The sequence below is a fragment of the Schistocerca piceifrons genome, chromosome 6, assembly GCF_021461385.2.
Source record: "Schistocerca piceifrons isolate TAMUIC-IGC-003096 chromosome 6, iqSchPice1.1, whole genome shotgun sequence".
In the NCBI taxonomy this organism is placed as follows: Eukaryota; Metazoa; Arthropoda; class Insecta; order Orthoptera; family Acrididae; genus Schistocerca; species Schistocerca piceifrons.
The window spans coordinates 228,138,895-228,158,839 of NC_060143.1; the positions used below are offsets into that span (position 1 = coordinate 228,138,895).

The 19,945-nt window shown below is 41.3% G+C and overlaps 1 non-coding gene across 1 annotated transcript; it reads left to right on the forward strand.

Moving 5' to 3' along the window:
- The first annotated feature begins 565 nt into the window (after positions 1–565).
- Trnal-caa lies at positions 566–640 on the forward strand. Its single transcript has one exon. It is a non-coding gene; the product is annotated as a tRNA-Leu (tRNA).
- The last annotated feature ends 19,305 nt before the right edge of the window (positions 641–19,945 follow it).

The window sequence follows — 19,945 nt, forward strand, 5'->3', positions numbered from 1 at the left end:
CCCTGGACTTCTGGAACCCCGTGGTCTGGTCGGATGAGCTCCGATTTCAGTTGGTAAGAGCTAATAGTGCGGTTCGAGTGTGGTGCAGATTCCACTAAGCCATGGACAATAGTTTCCAACAAAGTACTGTGCACGCTGGTGGAGACTCAGTAATGGTATAGGCTCAATTTACATCGAAATCGATTAGGTCCTCTGATCGAACTGAACCGGTCATTGACTGAAAATGGTTATGTTTAGCTACTTGCGGGCCATTTGCAGTCAGTCATGGACTCAATGTTCCAAAACAACGAGGTCATGTCACCAGGCCACACTTATTTGCGATTGGTTTGAAGAACATTCTGGGCAATTAGAGCGAATAATTTGGCCACACTTATCGCCCGAAATCAATCCCATGGAACATTTACTGGACATTTCCAGAATGAGATTTTCACTCTGCAGTGTAGTGTGCGCTGATATAAAACTTCCTGGCAGATTAAAACTGTGTGCCGGACCGAGACTCGAACTCGGGACCTTTGGTAGACGAGGTACTGGCGGAAGTAAAGCTGTGAGGAGGGGGCGTGAGTCGTGCTTGGGTAGCTCAGTTGGTAGAGCAGTTGCCCGCAAAAGGCAAAGGTCCCGAGTTCGAGTCTCGGTCCGGCACACAGTTTTAATCTGCCAGGAAGTTTCGTTCACGGGACATAATCGAGAGGTCAGCTCGTGTACAAGACACAACTTCCGCCATTACGGTCGGCTATACAGCGCCGGCCGAAGTGGCCGTGCGGTTAAAGGTGCTGCAGTCTGGAACCGCAAGACCGCTACGGTCGCAGGTTCGGATCCTGCCTGGGGCATGGATGTTTGTGATGTCCTTAGGTTAGTTAGGCTTAACTAGTTCTAAGTTCTAGGGGACTAATGACCTCAGCAGTTGAGTCCCATAGTGCTCAGAGCCATTTGAACCATTTGACTATAGAGCAGCTTGGTTCAGTATTCCTGCAGGGGACTATCAACGATTTTTTGTGTCCATGCTACTTCTAGTTTCTGCACTACACCGCAAAAAATTAGTTCCGACACGATATTAGGATATATCTCACCACTTTTCTCACCTCACTGTACATTTTCTAAATGTAAGTCTAATAATGTGTAGCAACTGCCCACATAGCCATCCGTGTTAAAGCACCGCTTCCAAGAGGTGAGCTGACCCTTGGTCAAATCTGCAGGTCGCATAACCGACCATGGTCGGTGTGTCGACCAACGTAATGTAGCTTTCAGGTGGTTTTCCAAATCCCACTAGGCGAATATAAGACGAGTACCGAAGTTCCGCCTCTGTTAAACGATTCCCAAACACTCAGAAATCTTCCATTCACTTTCGCATGAATAACACTACACGCAGTCACTTGGGGTACGCATATTTCGTCGCAAGGACTACCGGGTTGGCGACAGAAAAGGCATCCGGTCACCCTTTACATCAACCATGACAAATCCGTAATTAGCCGTGTCGACGCTGAGTCGATGCGGGACGAAGGCACAAAAAAGGAAAAAAAAGAAGAAGAATACTAATAATTCGGAGCCCATTCTCTCAGAAATGTTGTCGAAAGTTTCGAGAATACATTTTTTATAATTTAAAAGATACACTACAACAGGTGGAACGTGCGAAATGGCACCGTTTATAACCAGGCCTTCTGAACTATATTTATTTATTTTATTTATTTATTTATTGTTCCGTGGGACCACATTGAGGAGAAGTCTCCATGGTCATGGAACGAGTCAATACATGAAATTATAACACGATTGTAGAAACAGATAAAATGAAATATAAGTAACATATTCAGGCGACACGTCGTTAGTTTAAATAAAGAAAATCAACAATGTAACACTGGAATTTTCTTAATTTTTTAGCTCTTCAAGGAGCTCCTCGACAGAATAGAAGGAGTGAGCCATGAGGAAACTCTTCAGTTTAGACTTAAAAGTGTTTGGGCTACTGCTAAGATTTTTGAGTTCTTGTGGTAGCTTATTGAAAATGGATGCAGCAGAATACTGCACTCCTTTCTGCACAAGAGTCAAGGAAGTGCATTCCACATGCAGATTTGATTTCTGCCTAGTATTAACTGAGTGAAAGCTGCTAACTCTTGGGAATAAGCTAATATTGCTAACAGCAAACGACATTAAACAAAATATATACTGTGAGGGCAATGAGAATTTCCAGACTATTGAATAAGGGTCGACAAGAGGTTCTCGAACTTACACCACACATAGCTCGAACAGCCCGTTTTTGAGCCAAAAATACCCTTTTTGAATCAGAAGAATTACCCCAAAAAATAATACCATATGACATAAGCGTATGAAAATGTGCGAAGTAGACTACTTTTCGTGTTGAAAGATAAGGATGGTTCACAACTTGAAACTAAAAAATAAAATAAATAAATAGACTAAGACCATAAAAGATTGAGCCAGACTAAATCCCAGAGTGCAACAGAGAGCTTCCCAGAGTCCACCAGGGACCATCCCAGAGTGACCCAAAGAGCATCCCAGAGTACCCCAGAGAGCTAAAACACCAAGAAGAATCGCTTCTCGGCTTTTGGCAAGATCAATGTGTAGAAGAAGATATGAAATAATAAACTAATAAAACAAATAACCCACCCACCTCCCCAGGAGTAGGAAATCGTGCACAAATAAGCAAACATATAATTATAATCATTATTAATCAATAAGAACGCTGCATGGCTGTGTAAAACATGCAGTTGCCTCGTGTTAATTAAAATGCAGCAGCTTCGTTATATAGCAGCACTACAAGCCCACCAAACAAGCAGTAGCTGCCTGCATGTACTGATAACAGCCGCGCCATACGTCACACTTCCTGCTGATAAGCGCAAGCTGGCTGGGTGCGGCAGGAAGTGGCGCGCTGAAAAACAGCAATGGCGGCCGGAAGTCGAGCAATCCAGCGGACCGCGCTAAGTTAGAACTATAGCGCGGTCCACCAGGCGCCTCGTGCTGCGGCTAAGTCCGGTTCAAGGTCAGCCGCCTAGACGGCGGCAGCCGCTATATGAACACAGCCACACTCACTTGCACCGCTAAAGCTTTTCTCAACTACAGTAAGAAATACGTAAATTTAGCGAGGGGCGTTCAATAAATAATGCAACTTTTTTTTCTGATCGAGGGTTGGCTGCATTCAGGATTCCAATATACCATATCATTCTTCATTTATTTGGATACGAAGTCCTATTTTTGAACATTATCTGCGTTAACTGCGAAGCCCTTACGCCCGCACGGTACCACTCTACTGGTATGCAACGCAGCCAGCGTCTTGTTGCATCAGTATCCTCTCCATCATCCATGTAATGCTTCCCCCAGAGTGCATCCTTCATTGGGCAAAACACATGGAAAGTGGGAAATCGGGGCTGTAGGGTGGATGAGGAAGAACAGTCCAATGAAGTTTTGCGAACCCGTCTCGGGTGCGCAGGTTGCTGTGAAGCCTCGCGTTGTCATGGAGAAGGACAAGTTCGTTTGCATTTTTGTGGCGACGAACGAGCTCAAGTTGTTTCTTTAATTTGTTGAGGGTAGAGCAGGTTAGCACACGACCTTGTTCCAGTGATGACAGAAGCCTCGCGCAACGACTCGCCGTGCTTTTATTCACTCCCATTTCTCCATATACATTCTGCAAGCACCTATGAATATCTCCAATGCTTTGTTTTCCGCCAATAGAATCTCAATGACAACTCTCTGTCTGAAACGACCTCCATTAGACGCCATTTTGAAGGCTACATGCAGCACTGCCACCCTTTGGAATATCTTGAAACTATATGGGCTCAAGCGGGAATATTCCGCGTTGTCTCGCAACAATTTTTGATTTTTTCTACCGCAATCGGTCGAGAAAAAACAGAACATTATGCATTACTTATTAAACACTCCTCGTATTTTCATTTTTAATATACTATCAAACAAATCTGTAGCGAAACTTCCTGGCAGATTAAAAGTGTGTGCCGGACCGAGACTCGAACTCGGGACCTTTGCCTTTCACGGGCAAGTACTCTACCAACTGAGCTACCCACGCACGACTCTGGCCCCGTCCTGACAGCTTTACTTCCGCCAGTACCTATTCTCCTACTTTCCAAACTTCACAGAAGCTCTCCTGCGAACCTTGCAGACCTAGCACTCTTGGAAGAAAGGATAGTGCAGGGACATGGCTTAGCCACAGGCTGGGGGATGTTTCCAGAATGAGATTTTCTCTCTGCAGCGGAGTGTGCGCTGAAATGAAACTTCCTGGCAGATTAAACATCAGGAGAGCTTCTGTGAAGTATTGAAAGTAGGAGACGAAGTATTGGCGGAAGTAAAGCTGTGAGGACGGAGCGTGAGTCGTGCTTGGATAGCACAGTTGGTAGAGCACTTGCCCGCGAAAGGCAAAGGTCCCGTGTTCGAGTCTCGTTCTGGCACACAGTTTTAATCTGCCAGCAAGTTTCATTTCAGCGCACACTCCGCTACAGAGTGAAAATCTCATTCTGGAAACATCCCTCAGGCTGATGTCAGTGCTATCAGACAAGCAATACTGAGTGAAATAACGGCAGAAATCAATGTGTGACGTGCGACAATTGTATCTCTCAGGACAGTGCGACGAGATTTGGCGTTATTGGGTTATGGCAGCAGACGATCAAAGCGAGTGTCTTCGCTAACTGCTCAATTTCGCCCGCAGCGCCTCTCCTGGGCTCATGACCATATCGATTGGACCATAGACGACTGGGAAACTGTCGCCTGATCAGGTGAGTCCCTGTTTCAGTTGGTAAGAGCTGATAGTAATTTTCGAGTGTGGCGCGGACTCCACGAAGCCATGGACCCAAGTTGTCAACAAGGCACTATGCAGGCCTATGGCGGCTCCATAACGATGTGCGGAGTATTTACATCGAATGCAATGGGTCCTTTGGTCCAACTGAACCGATCATTGACTGGAAACGTTTTGTTCTACTTGGAGACCATTCTCTATCAGTCATAGACTTCGTGTTCCCCAAAAATGATGAAATTTTTATGAACGACAATGCGCCGTGTCACAGGCCCACAGTTGTTGACAAATGGTTTGAGGAACATTCTGGACAAGTCGAGCGAATGATTTGGCCACCCAGATCGCCCGACACGAGTCCCATTGAAGATCTATAGGACTTAATCGAGAGGTCAGTTGGTGCACAACATCATACGCCGACAACAGTTTCGTAGTTATGGACAGCTGTAGAGACAGCATGGCTCAGTATTTCTGCAACAAGCCGAGTCCAAGCCACGTCGAGTTGCTGCAATATTCCAGGCAAAAGGAGGTCCGACACGATACTAGAAGGCATCGTGGCGCGGCGAGTAAGTTACTCTCCTCTCTGGTTTAAAGTTTTGATGCCATCTTTAATCGCGTGAGCCTGGCAACTAATTTGGTGGTCAGCCAGAAAGCGAAGGGAAACATACTGACCTTAGTTTCCAGTCTGCACGCCCACATTCCGGTCCAGCCCACTGAAAGAAAAGTGTCTATTTCCCACTTCTTTGCGGGATCAGGACTATGACTTCAGTAAAAGTTTAAAGTTCAAATCAAGATTTGATTTAATTAAAGTTTCTCACAAACAACACTTAAAATTGCGTTATGTTCAACTGAAAACAAGTCTTGCTAATCTAACAGCACCTTTAGCAGTTCAGAGGCGACCTCTACGGTAACTTCCTGCCAGATTGCTTTTCGCCCTGACTAACATCACTCAGTTGAAAGTTCGCAATAAATGTTCAAAAATTAATGCTCGCCATAAAAGTGGAAATAAATTCACCACTTGTCACGCGGAATTGAATTTCACACGGACGGCACACTAACAGTTATTTTACCGAATTCTAAACGATCCAGGACGGTGTACAGTCCTCGCGAGTTCACTATCAGTTTTCACTGCCAAATACGCGCTTGTCACAGCTCGGCTCTGACGTCATCCGAAGCCGAGCGAGACCAGACTTTTAACTGGCGTGGACCTCACAGTGTCTGAGAGCGAAGTGAACCTTCCTACTGCTTCAGGGACTGTATAAGGTGCCTGTGCGGACTGCCGAGAAAACATCTGTTGCCTCTGTCTAATTGCATACGGCGGCAGTGTACAAAAGACCGCTATCTCGGGCACATAATCTTTAATAATATAGTTACCAATTACTTCAGAAACTTCTTAATTTTTTCTGGTATGCAGATAAGGAGTTTGAAAGCACGTAGAAAGTTTCAGCTCGCTAGAATGAAAACTTTGCTTAATAGAATTTATTTAGTGGAACTAACGGTAGATTGTTACCTCTGAACCATACCTTTGCTAGGACTTATATCAGTTGCTATTTATGTTACAAGTCTTAAACTTGGTGTAGCTCTATTATTTGATATATTGGATCATCTGATTTAACCAAAATCCTCTATCATTAAAATTTCAAGTACTTAATCTACATTTTAGTTACAAAATTAGTTTTTATTTAATTACTCAAAAACTATAAGAGGTAGATTAACGTGGACTCTCTGTTATTATTTTTGGGGCGTACTGAAACATAAACAAATTTTCAAGTTTCTAAGTCCATTATTTAGCGCCTCTGATTTTTCAGAAAAACGTGGATTCTGGAGTTAATTTTTGTTTCGTGGTTTTGGAAACCAGCATCACTTATTTATAACTTCTAACTGCACCTTCTGACCAAATTCTGGCTTCCTAGCGTCATTATTTAGCGCCTCTGATTTTCCTCTTAAAACCGCATTTTTCCGTAAACTATTAAGTTTAGAAAATCTAGACTTGGTATTTGGAACATTATTACACTAAACTATAATTTAACGAAGTTTTAAACATAAATTTTGATTTTTAATTTCATACTTAATTGTGGTGCAATACTTGTGCGCTACACGCAGACGCGTTAAGGTGGCGTGGCGCTAATAGCAGTGAACTGGGGTAAGTCCCGGCGCACTCGCTTGCCTCTGTATCTCACACATGATACAGCGCTTGGTTTGCTTCAGCATGTCGTGACTTTTATCACCTTAGTATGTAATGGAGTGGCTGCGCAATTCCCTGTATTCTGTCAGCTATCAGAACAATATGATTTTACTTTAATTCATCGTACTGCGTTTTAAGATTCTACTAGGTCTCTCGTAATGCCTCTGACGTCTTTGTTTCCATCAAACATTGGTTTTTCTTACAAATGTAGTGTGGAAAAACTTGAAAACAGTAATCCTTGTAGACGTGAAAGATGGAATATAATACGGAGTCGGTATACAACTATGTAATTTTTTGAATACATTGATGAATAAGTGTATGCGATATTGACGGTGTCTTTGTGGACCGCACACGACGTACCGCCCACATCTCCGCGGCAGAAGACACACTTACACAGACCGCCTGCGCACTACCGCAAACCACACATTCTCCACGTCTGCTGTCTTCCGATGGCTGGCACCACGGATCCTACCAGAGGATTCAGTCTCCGCTTCTACCCAGTACATGAAAATGTATCCGTCCGCTCGTCTTCTTAAGACGCTGCACACCAAACTCTGTCCAGATCTCGGAAGACTTGCAGGACAACAACTATGAGCAAAAACTGTCGACCAGTGGCCAACATTATTGTACAGACAACTCAGAGATTGACTATATGAGATCCATTGTGGAACAGAGTAGCAAAAGTCTTACAGTTACGTATATTCTCAATTACTTTGTTCATAGTGTAAATAAATAAGTTCATTTTATTCATTTAACAAATTTTTGGAGTGCACTTAGGTGAACGATAATTTCTTTCTGGACAATAGAGTGTATATTGTCAATAGACTCAGTTTCAACTGTTATCAGGCTAACTTTATCTGATGAAATATGTGGTCGTTGCCAAAGTTTTTGGTATTGTTAACGGAGCTTTCTGTAACATATGACAGTTTCTTAATGACTAAGCTTGACGTAAAGCTAATCTTCCCAGTCATACAAAGGAGGACGCTACTGGACCTATGAATTTTTCTGATTCCCTGCATATTTAATGATATATTTCTAGTAACCTTATTATGGAACAGTGTTATTTCATATCGCTCGTACCGTATTATATAAAAACTATTTGATTGATATATGTATATTTAATTACACGCTTGCAGAGAAAAACACAATTAAAGTCTTGTGAAACTATAAGATGACTTGATATTGTGTATTTATCTAATTTTCTAGCCTACATATATAAATGAAAACGAAATGTAAGTGGTTCGAGCTCATCGTAACGATATTTTAAGTAATTTTTACATAATGCATAGTATTCTGTTAAAGAACTGTAGGAGCCATTAAGTCTGACGGCAACTAAGCCGTTCCCATTGTCTCTCCGTTCTGAAGAACCCTTTCCAACAATGGGAATCGCACAGTATGGTGACCACGTGGACACCATTGAGAAAGGATGGCAACTGCGCATTGTCGTTTCTGTTGTGGGAACATCTTGTATACTGTAAGAGATATATTGCAGACAGACTGGACTGTAGAGAGTAGTCATAGTGAGAAGTCATTTTGTGGAGTGCTGTGCAAGACACTTTCGTACAACTGATTGCAACAAGTAATAATTAGCACTTCTCCATATGAAAGTCGTTTCTGTTATATCACTGCCTTGGAAGCAGGAGTTTGCCCAGCATTGTTAACCATTGCAAATATTAAACCATATTATGCGAAGTATGCTGCTCAAGGGTTGACATTATGGTACTGCAGTCTACCCAGTTTGTTAGAGACGTGAAGAATACGCAGGACTATCTTAGCATCACGTCATATTCTACACAGTATCAGTCAACGCAAGCTACACACATTTTATTCTTTAGTATTGTGTAGGAGAGTCACACTCATGATAACTAAAAAAGTGTGAAAAGTGGTTTTGATTTAATAGATAGAGAGTGAAATACAACATCCACATCTTCATCTACATCCATACACCGCAAGCCACCTGATGGTGTGTGGCGGAGGGTACTTTGATACCTCTATCGGTTCTCCCTTCAATTCCAGTCCCGTATTGTTCGTGGAAAGAAAGATTGTCGGTATGCCTCTGTGTGGGCTCTAATCGCTCTGATTTTATCCTCACGGTCTCTTCGCGAGATATATGTAGGAGGGAGCAATATACTGCTTGACTCCTCGGTGAAGGTATGTTCTCGAAACATCAGCAAAAGCCCAGACCGAGCTACTGAGCGTCTCTCCTGCAGAGTCTTCCACTGGACTTTATGTCTTCCACTGGAGTTTATCTATCATCTGCGTAACGCTTTCGAGATTACAAAATGATCCTGTAACGAAGCGCGCTGCTCTCCGTTGGATCTTCTCTATCTCTTCTATCAACCCTATCTGGTACGGATCCCAAACCGGTGAGCAGTATTCAAGCAGTGGGCGAACAAGTGTACTGTAACCTATTTCCTTTGTTTTCGGATTGCATTTCCTTGGGATTCTTCCACTGAATCTCAGTCTGGCACCCACTACCTACGATGAACTTTATATGATCGTTCCATTTTAAATCACTCTTAATGCCTACTCCCAGGTAATTCACGGAATTAACTGCTTCCAGTTGCTGACCTGCTATATTGTAGTTAAATGATAAAGGATCTTTCTTTCTATGTATTCGCAGCACATTACACTTGTCTACATTGAGATTCAACTGCCATTCCCTGCACCATGCGTCAATTCGTTGCAGATCCTCCTGCATTTCAGTACAATTTTCCATTGTTACAACCTCTCGATATACCACAGCATCAACCGCAAAAAGCCTCAGTGAACCTACGATGTTACCATTTTCTTTCAAATATCTATTTCATCATACATGTTATTTCTCATTACAGCCATTATCTTTTAGATTTCCATTACATCTTCTCTACTCCTTTTGCCCGATACTCATGTAACAGATTAAAATTATGATTGGAATTTTCATCTTCCCTTTAATGAATTCATTATTTTAAATTGTCTGTGAACTTCAAACAGTTAACTTCTTCAGTCATATTTGTGCCAATGATTAAATTGCAAGGTACAGTTGAAGGTCCTATGAAGGACATTAGTATAGCTGTAGCTACAGAAATTTTGAATATACATTTTCTCACAATCTGACGTCGCTCATACAGTCATCGTGTAAACTTGCTTCTTGATCTGATATGATAACTTGATTGAGAGGTGAGTGGATTTTATTGTTATATATTTTCCGTACTTTAGCAGCAGTCGTTAACGGATCTCCACAGTACTGGCCGAGGACATTCGCTGTTAAGTTATGCAAGGTGTATCGTAATTAATGTCGCAAATGCATACAGTCGAAAGGACACCGTACTAGAAGCAAATAGGTTTAGCTCCAGCGATCGTGTGAGACCCAACTCGCTTTATTTGTTCATGAGACCCAGAAAATATTAGATACAGGCTCCCAGGTAGATGCCATTTTCCTTCACTTCCGGAAGGCGTTCGATACAGTTCCGCACTGTCGCCTGATAAACAAAGTAAGAGCCTACGGAATATCAGACCAGCTGTGTGGCTGGATTGAAGAGTTTTTAGCAAACAGAACATAGCATGTTGTTCTCAATGGAGAGACTCTACAGACGTTAGAGTAACCTCTGGCGTGCCACAGGGGATTGTTATGGGACCATTGCTTTTCACAATATATATAAATGACCTAGTAGATAGCGTCGGAAGTTCCATGCGGCTTTTCGCGGATGATGCTGTAGTATACAGAGAAGTTGCAGCATTAGAAAATTGCAGCGAAATGCAGGAAGATCTGCAGCGGATAGGCACTTGGTGCAGCGAGTGGCAACTGACCCTTAACATGGACAAATGTAATGTATTGCGAATACATAGAAAGAAGGATCCATTATTGTATGATTATATGATAGTGGAACAAACACTGGTAGCAGTTACTTCTGTAAAATATCTGGGAGTATGCGTACGGAACGATTTGAAGTGGAATGGTCATATAAAATTAATTGCTGGTAAGGGCGGTGCCAGGTTGAGATTCATTGGGAGAGTCCTTAGAAAATGTAGTCCATCAACCAAGGAGGTGGCTTACAAAACACTCGTTCGACTTATACTTGAGTATTGCTCATCGCTGTGGGATCCGTACCAGATCGGGTTGACGGAGGAAATAGAGAAGATCCAAAGAAGAGCGGCGCTTTTCGTCACAGGGTTATTTGGTAAGCGTGACAGCGTTACGGAGATGTTTAGCAAACTCAAGTGGCAGACTCTGCAAGAGAGGCGCTCTGCATCTCGGTGTAGCTTGCTGTCCAGGTTTCGAGAGGGTGCGTTTCTGGATGAGGTATCGAATATATTACTCCCCTCTACTTATACCTCCCGAGGAGATCACGAATGTAGAATTAGAGAGACTCGAGCGCGCACGGAGGCTTTCCGGCAGTCGTTCTTCCCGCGAACCATACGTGACTGGAACAGAAAATGGAGGTAATGACAGTGCCCTTCGCCGCACACCGTTGGGTGGCTTGCGGAGTATAAATGTAGAATGTAGATGTAGATGTATACCTCAAGAGCTACGAGCACTTCTTCAACTTCAATACTTTAGAACAAATCTCTTCTAATGCAAGCTCTTTGCTTTCAATGTTTTGACACGTGATAGAACAGGAAAAAAAGTCTACTAAACGTGGATTACAGAATGCAAACCTCAAAAGCTAGGAGCACTTTATCAGCAGGAGCGTTTCGCCATAGTGAAACTGAGCAATTGCTCATAGTCCTTAAGGTATGCTCCCCATGCTTACTAAATTTTTTTCTGGTTCCTTCCACCACCTCTCAAAATATGCAAAGCGAAGAACATGCATTAGCTGCGAATTGTTTCACAGTATCGAAGATGAAGAAGTTCTCGTAACTCTTAAGGTATTCATTTTAGAGAACATATTAATAGGCTTTTTTGCTTCTAGTGTCGTGCACTTTCTACCGTATACGTTTGCGCCGTTAATTATGATGCACCCTTTATTACCACCCCATACCCCCGGCTTACCGCAGGCGTGATTACTTTTTAACCGCTAATTTATTGTCTCAGGGTGTGACAGGGCGAGCTGCATTATCCCAGCTCGCCTCTGATTTACGCCTCCCAGCCTCCATTAGCACATTCCGCTCAGCGCTCCCCGCAGCGCTTCCATTCACACAGGTTTTCAGGATTTTTCCCGCCAAAGTTTGGTGATACACAAAGAAAACAAACAAAACCAGCCATTACTAGAGGCTGTTCTGTTTTATTGCACTCTATCGCCCGTAGTGGACCCGCTATCAGCAGAAGCTGCGGTTTTCCCACAGAATTACCTCGTAAATGCGTTTCTGACACGGACCTGATAAGTTTTTACGACCACTTGTCATCCTAAATTTCGCTATGCTCTCAAACCCGTCAAGGATGAAGCACTGGATGGCTCCTCGCCATACGGTTCTTATCACACACAATATCACTACGACCCTCAGTGACATATCACTGGATCGTATAGCTCCATATTTTCTTTCAAATCTTTCGAGTGGCATCAGTGAACCACGTCCCGGTATAATACAGACCTGTGTGATATAATTTCGTAATCGATTATCGGAGCAAAGTGATCAGGACCCCTAGCAGCAAACTCTTTGACGTTAACCCAAAATGTGTTGGGTGAATTCATTTCTTTTCTTATAAATAAGATATATATATATATATATATATATATATATATATATATATATATATATATATATATATATATAACAACAGCACATCATTGCCGGTTGTTTCCATATTCCATAGATACCATGCAAACCTTCTAAATGTGTATTCTAGGAGTTCTTTAAGAACTCTATATTTCTAATGTCGAAACCAGTTACATTCAAAACCACATATTCAACTGAGGATCCGTAACAACAAAAGATCACAATAGGTTAAAAAGTTTAGTGTGGGCTAACTAATTTCAAAATCGTACTACATAGGAACTAAGTAAGCTGTTGTGCAAAACTGAAATTCGTGTAAACGACTGTTTTGAAAAATGTTTATTCAACTAATGCTGGAGCACAAAAGATCATGTTTCACGGATACAACTATAACCCTGACGCTTCTGCTGGTTTCGTATTACTAAAACATAAACCAAAATATTAAATTATCCATGACTGCAAATATGGTACAGACTCTCAGAATCTGCGAGCAGTTTTGGAATCAGTACAGAAATTCTTTTAACCTCAAACACTTTCGTAAAAATTACGTTTATTTTATATTGCTAAGATGGCAGAAATATTTGTGAAAATAACGGTCGACACAAATATGGCTGCTACCACATCAAACTCGGACAAATTTAATATGAAAGGGAATACTCCTTTAAGCTAGTGCTAGAAAAAATAAAATAGCGCTAGTTTTCAGACAACTCAACTCTACACTGCCCAACAACATTAAAGGGTAACTTTTTCGAAACCCCGTCATTTTCTCCCTATACGACGGGGAAGTCCGGATTTTTGCTCTAAAATGGCTACCACCTTTCTCTGTAACTGTGCGAAATCGTGGCGTTCTGCGACTTCATACTCAACCTCGGCGTTGCTGTAAATAGCAAGCGGACTACACATACAAAAAGAAAAGGACAGAGCTTGGAAGTTCATGTGAAGTGAGTGTTAAGGTTGTCACCTTGCCACCAAATTGCTCCATAATTCTTCCCAAGTCACAATGGACGTGTCACACCCTGTGGGTAGGTCATCACACATCCACTTATCCACATTTCACCCCTTCTCTTGCATCCTCGACGGGGGTCAGAATAGCGACGTCCACCATTGAAGGCATGGGTTTTCTTACAGATGGACGGTAAAAATATTTTGGACATACTGCAACACCAAAATGCCTCAGGAGCTGTCATGTTGTGTTGTTGTTATTGTTGTTGTCGTGATCTTCAGTCCAGAGACTGGTTTGATGCAGCTCTCCATGCTACTCTATCTTGTGCAAGCTTCTTCATCTCTGAGTAACTACTGCAACCTACAAGCTTCTGAATCTGCTTACTGTATTCGTCTCTTGGTCTTTCTCTATGATTTTTACCCTCCACGCTTCCCTCCAATACTAAATTGGTAATTCCTTGATGCCTCAGAACGTGACCTAACAACCGATCGCTTCTTCTATTCAAGTTGTGCCAAAAATTCCTCTTCTCCCCAGTTCTATTCAGAACCTCCTCATTAGTTACGTGATCAACCAACCTATTCTTCAGCATTCTTCTGTAGCACCACATTTCGAAAGCTTCTATTCTCTTCTTGTCTAAACTATTTATCGTCCATGTTTCACTTCCATACATGTCTACACTCTACACAAATACTTAAATCTATACTCGATGTTAATAAACTTCTCTTCTTCAAAGCCGGCCAGGGTGGCCGAGCGGTTCTAGGCGCTACAGTCTGGAACCGCGCGACCGCTACGGTCGCAGGTTCGAATCCTGCCTCGGGCATGGATGTGTGTGGTGTCTTTAGGTTAGTTAGGTTTAAGTAGTTCTAAGTTCTAGGGGACTGATGACCTCAGACGTTAAGTCCCATAGTGCTCAGAGCCATTTTTTCCTTCTTCACAAACTCTTCCTTGCCAATGCCAGTCTACATTTTATGTCCTCTCTACTTCGACCATCATCAGTTATTTTTATCCCCAAATAGCAAAACTCATCTACTACTTAAAGTGTGTCATTTCCTAATATAATTCCCTCTGCATCACCTGATGTAATTCGACTGCAATCCATTATCCTCGTTTTACTTTTGTTGATTTTCATCTTATAACCTCCTTTCAAGACACTATCCATTCCGTTCAACTGCTCTTCCAAGTCCTTTGCTGTCTCTGACGGAATTACAATGTCATCGGCAAATCTAAAAGTTTTTATTTCTTCTCGATGGATTTTAATTCCTGCTCCGAACTTTTCTTTTGTTTCCTTTACTTCTTGTTCAATATACATATTGAATAACATCGGGAATAGGATACAACCTTGTCTCATTCCCTTCCCGACAACTTCTTCCCTTTCATACCCTCGAGTCTTATAACCGTCATCTGGTTTCTGTAAAAATTGTAAATAGCCTTTCGCTCCCTGTTATATTACCCATGCACCTTCAGAATTTGAAAGAGAGTATTCCAGTCAACATTGTCAAAAGCCTTTCCTTAATCTTTTTTCTAAGATAAATCGTAGGCCCAGTATTGCCTCACGTGTTCCAACATTTCTACGGAATCCAAACTGATATTCCCCGGGGTCGGCTCCTACCAGTTTTTCCATTCGTCTGCAAAGAATTAGTGTTAGTATTTTGCAGCCGTGGCTTATTAAACTGATAATTCGGTAATTTCCACATCTGTCAACACCTGCTTTCTTTGGGATTGGAATTATTATATTCTTCTTGAAGTCTGAGGGTATTTCGCCTGTCTCATACATCTTGCTCACCAGATCGTAGAGTTTTGTCAGAGCTGGCTCTCCCAAGGCTATCAGTAGTTCTAATGGAATGTTGTCTGAAGTCGCGCACATGGGCCCGGATACACAGCGATGTGAATACTTGACTTCGGTGGGGATCTAAATTCGATTTTAATTGTTTTGGTAAATAAAAAGTCAACCCCTGAACTCCTTTTATATTGTTTGTACAATGGCCTTTCTGCCTGGCGGCTGAAATTTTGTTTTAATTGTTCTGATAAATATCAGATCAATCCCTCTCAGCTCCTGTTGTATTTCTGCGATGTTACCATTGTGTCTGGGCAGTGAAAATCAGTTTGTAGCGCATAAATTTAAAATAAATTGTATTTATTGAAGGCACTGCATCTGAAAATTACTATGGGTTTGCTGTTTTTAAGAAAAATTTGTAAGAAATAACCCACATAATTAACCAAATCAGCCAGAACTTTCATTCTGCCGACGCTCTGATACAACAGCGATGATCTACCTGCCAGGCATTACTCGATCCTAGAGCATTATTTTCCCCGAATTCGGATGCTTATCATTACCAGCTGTAGAAGCTCCCGTTTCAAAATACAAAGCCTGTTCTGCTGAAGACTGAAATAGGAAAATTCGTCCAACCAACCGGAACTTCACAATACAGCTTTATGTATTTGTCCTTCGGCAAAACTCTGCCGTAATTGTAACCTTGTACAGATCTTTTGTAGGCATTGCAAGTGGTCATGGACTGTGAAACATTAGAGCTCCAGGCTGACAAAGATACCCCAACAGTTCCACGCAACAAAGATTGCTCTGGGAGACAGACTCTTGCCACTACAGTCAACGAGATGAGCTCCAGTTAATATTTCACACAGTTGAACTGGGAAGCTCCAATCGAATCTAAAAAAGTACTCAGACTGACAAAAGAATATATATTCAAGCGACGATGATAACCACCACAAGTATACAAGGAGAACTATGGAGTTCCAATTTCTATGACAGATATTTAACCATTCCTAAAGGTATGTGCAGAACAACAGCCAAATCTGTTCAGGAAAGTCAGCTAACTGTCATTCACTACAGTTCTGCTGTCTGTCGTAATTGTTCGGAATTTTACACACGTACAGAAGAAACATAAAATTTCAAACTCCTAAAAGTAACCATCTTGAGGTTGAAGCTCTTTTGTTGTGTTTGCTTTAACAACAACATGTTTTTGGGTGGGGTCCGTCTTTACCAAAACACAATTTTGTTTTTTGTCCCAGTGCATAGCTATAACAGTTTAGAAATCGTAATTTTTGCGTAAATATTTTGCCTACATTAAGTTGTATGTAGTCACAGGTGACAAACTGTAAAGAAAAACAGACACTGTAAAAAGATAATACAGTAGAAAAACCACACTATGTCATAGGAAGATATGATTACACAATTTTATGTGCTCTTCAAAAATCTGTAATTACAATTTAGAAACTAATATTTACATGTATTTAAACAGTAAAGAACATTTCCTCATGCTGAACAGCCATAATAATAAAAAAACTACTGATTATGCTGCTACTGCAGTGAAACATGTCTAGGACAAAAAAGAAAATTGGGTTTTGCTTAAGTCGGACCCCACACAAAAACATATGTTATCTTAAAAGTAAATTTTCCTATATCCATACATACTATAAAAATGGATTTATGTATGTGTGTATATTCCATATCTCCTCCTAAACCACTAGACCGGTTTCAGCCAACTTGGTAAACATATCGCTCGCCATCAGGCAACAACGGCTGCGGGGCTGACAGTTCAGGAGATATGACCTCATAAATAATGACTGAAAAGCTGCAGCGTCATTCATGACGTTTAAATTTATTATTTCTAAATCTATTCGCAATGAATTTCGCAGACGGTATCCGTATATGCCGCTAAATCTATCTACAAAATTATATCATGCTACTACACATATTTCAGGAGATATGACGTCATAACCACTTAGATGGGTGAAAAACTGCCCCATCGTGCATGAAGTTTAAAATTATTACTTATTTCTAGCAACTATTTACAACACATTTTGCAGACAATATCCGTACACGTCGCTGTATGTACCTACTAAATTATATGGTTGTGTAAGTAGGCTGTTTAGGTTTTTTTATTGGTAACGCCACCTCTGTATGAAAAATCACTGGCTGTGCTGTGTGCAGTCTGTGGGTAGTTTGCATTGTTGTCTGCCATTGTAGTGTTGGGCAGCGGCAGCTGGATGTGAACAGAGCGTAGCGTTGCGCAGTTGGAGGTGAGCCGCCAGCAGTGGTGGATGTGGGGAGAGAGATGGCAGAGTTTTGTAATTTCTCATGAACTGCTATATTTATATATGATGATATCAAGGTAAATACATTGTTTGTTCTCTATTAATATCTTTCATTTGGTAACTATCCCTATCAGTAGTTAGTGCCTTCCATAGTTTGAATCTTTTATTTAGCTGGCAGTAGTGGCGCTCGCTGTATTGCAGTAGCTTGAGCAGCGAAGTTTTTTGTGAGGTAAGTGATTTGTGAAAGGTATAGTTTAATGTTAGTCAGGGCCATTCTTTTGTAGGGAACTTTGAAAGTCAGATTGCGTTGCGCTAACAAAATATTGTGTGTCAGTTTAAGCACAGTCATGTATAAATTGTCCTAAGGGGACGTTTCATATGGCGACCCTGCCAGGATACCTCACTGGAATCTTCTGATTTTTTCTTGTAGTTTGTGTATTTAGTGTAGCTTTTGTTTATTGCTAGTGCATAATGTAGAGAGAATCTCCTTTGTAGTTGTAGCCTTTCATTGTTGTACAGTAAAACAGTTGTGGCATGCATGTAGATTTGCACCAAGTATTTCGCAGCTGCAATTAACTAGATATTATTTTCAGTGTTATGTTAATGTGTTCTCTTATTTTTGCTCTTCAAATTGTGCTTTTCTGTGTTGTCGTGTGAAATATTGTGACAATAATGGCGTGTGAAAAACGTAATACTAGGCTCCAAAGTAAACTGAGAAATGACAGTGAAAATGAAAGCAGTGTGTTAGCGCCACCGAGTAATGAATTAACTGATGTTCAAAGTAGTAATTTGGTAATTGTGCATAGGGAATGGAGCGGGCTGCAAACAATGGTGTAGACAGTGAAACAGGTAGTGAACAAGGAAGCATTATCGATCGATCGGTCGGCAACAGCTCGCCTCAGGAATCCGAAATGACAGGATACAATTTCGCAAATACTGTAGATTCAGGTTTTGGGTTATCACCATTTTCTCAAATAAGTCAAGACGCATTTTCTGCTTGTCAAAATGTGAATGTTGCCGGTGCAAATGCACTGCCAAAAAGCGTAGAGAAACAGATTCCAGACACTAATACATTATTATTGCAATTAATGCAACAAATGGAACAAAATCAGAGACAAATGGGACAAAATCTTAAAAAGTTAGACACAGTGGAACAAAATCTCAAAAAGTTAGACACAGTGGAACAAAATCTCAAAAAGTTAGACACAATGGAACAAAATCTTCAAAAGTTAGACACTACACTTGAACAAACACGTGAAGATTTAACCACTGAGTTACATAACATCAAATCGAAATGTCAAAAGGTCTGTAATGACGCAAAAACACAAATTTGTGAGCATTTCCAACCTATTTTTTCGCGTCATGAAAATGTATTACAGAATCACGAAGCAGCCATAAAAGAACTGCAAACTATTGTTCATGAAAATCATGAGACCTTGCAAGCTAAAATTGACTCAGATGCATCTACCGAAATGGTTACGCAACTTGCAAGAACTCAGGAAAACTTAAAGGACACAGTAGATACCCTGAAAATTGGTTCAGAAAGGCACATGGAGGAAATAAGTACACTATCGGAGAAAGTAGCCGAACTTTCGGATCAGGTCACTAACTTATCTACAAAGGTAGATGATGATCTGAATGACACAGAAGAGTATGAACAAATAAGAAAATTCAAACAAAATCAAAATCAAATCAATACACAGTACAAAAGAGAAATCCGGGAAGTACAGGATCAGTTGACACAGGTAATACAAGAATTACGTATTTCAGAGGACACTCGCGCTCCAATACGGGAAGAGGGACATAGAAATACGGAACAACCACAAAATAATAACACAGGACACTTCGGAAATTATGAAAGAAATTGGCAAGGCGCATTGGATTTTGAGATGGAATCGCCGAAACGAACTAACAATGACCGACATGCGACTCGCCGACATGACGATTTTGACTATAAGCTGTTCATTACTACACGTAAATTCAAAACATTTAAGAATTCTGGCAACGACATTCATCCACAAGCATGGCTCCATCAATTCTCTCATTGTTTTCCTCCCAACTGGTCGTTAGAACACAGATTAGAATTTATGTGTGGCTACTTGGAGAATGAACCAGCTGTAAGAATGCGATCGATAATTCACGATTGCCACAGTGAAGGAGAGTTTTACCATGCCTTCCTCTCGGCATATTGGTCTCAAGCCACACAAGACCGAGTAAAACATGGCATCATAATGATGAAACATTTCGAACAATCTGAATTTTCCAGTCTTGTGAAATATTTTGAAGACATGTTGCATAAGAATCAGTATCTTTCAAACCCATACAGCCCCTCAGAACTCATCCGCATTTGCTTACTCAAATTGCCTGAACATTTACGACATATTATTTT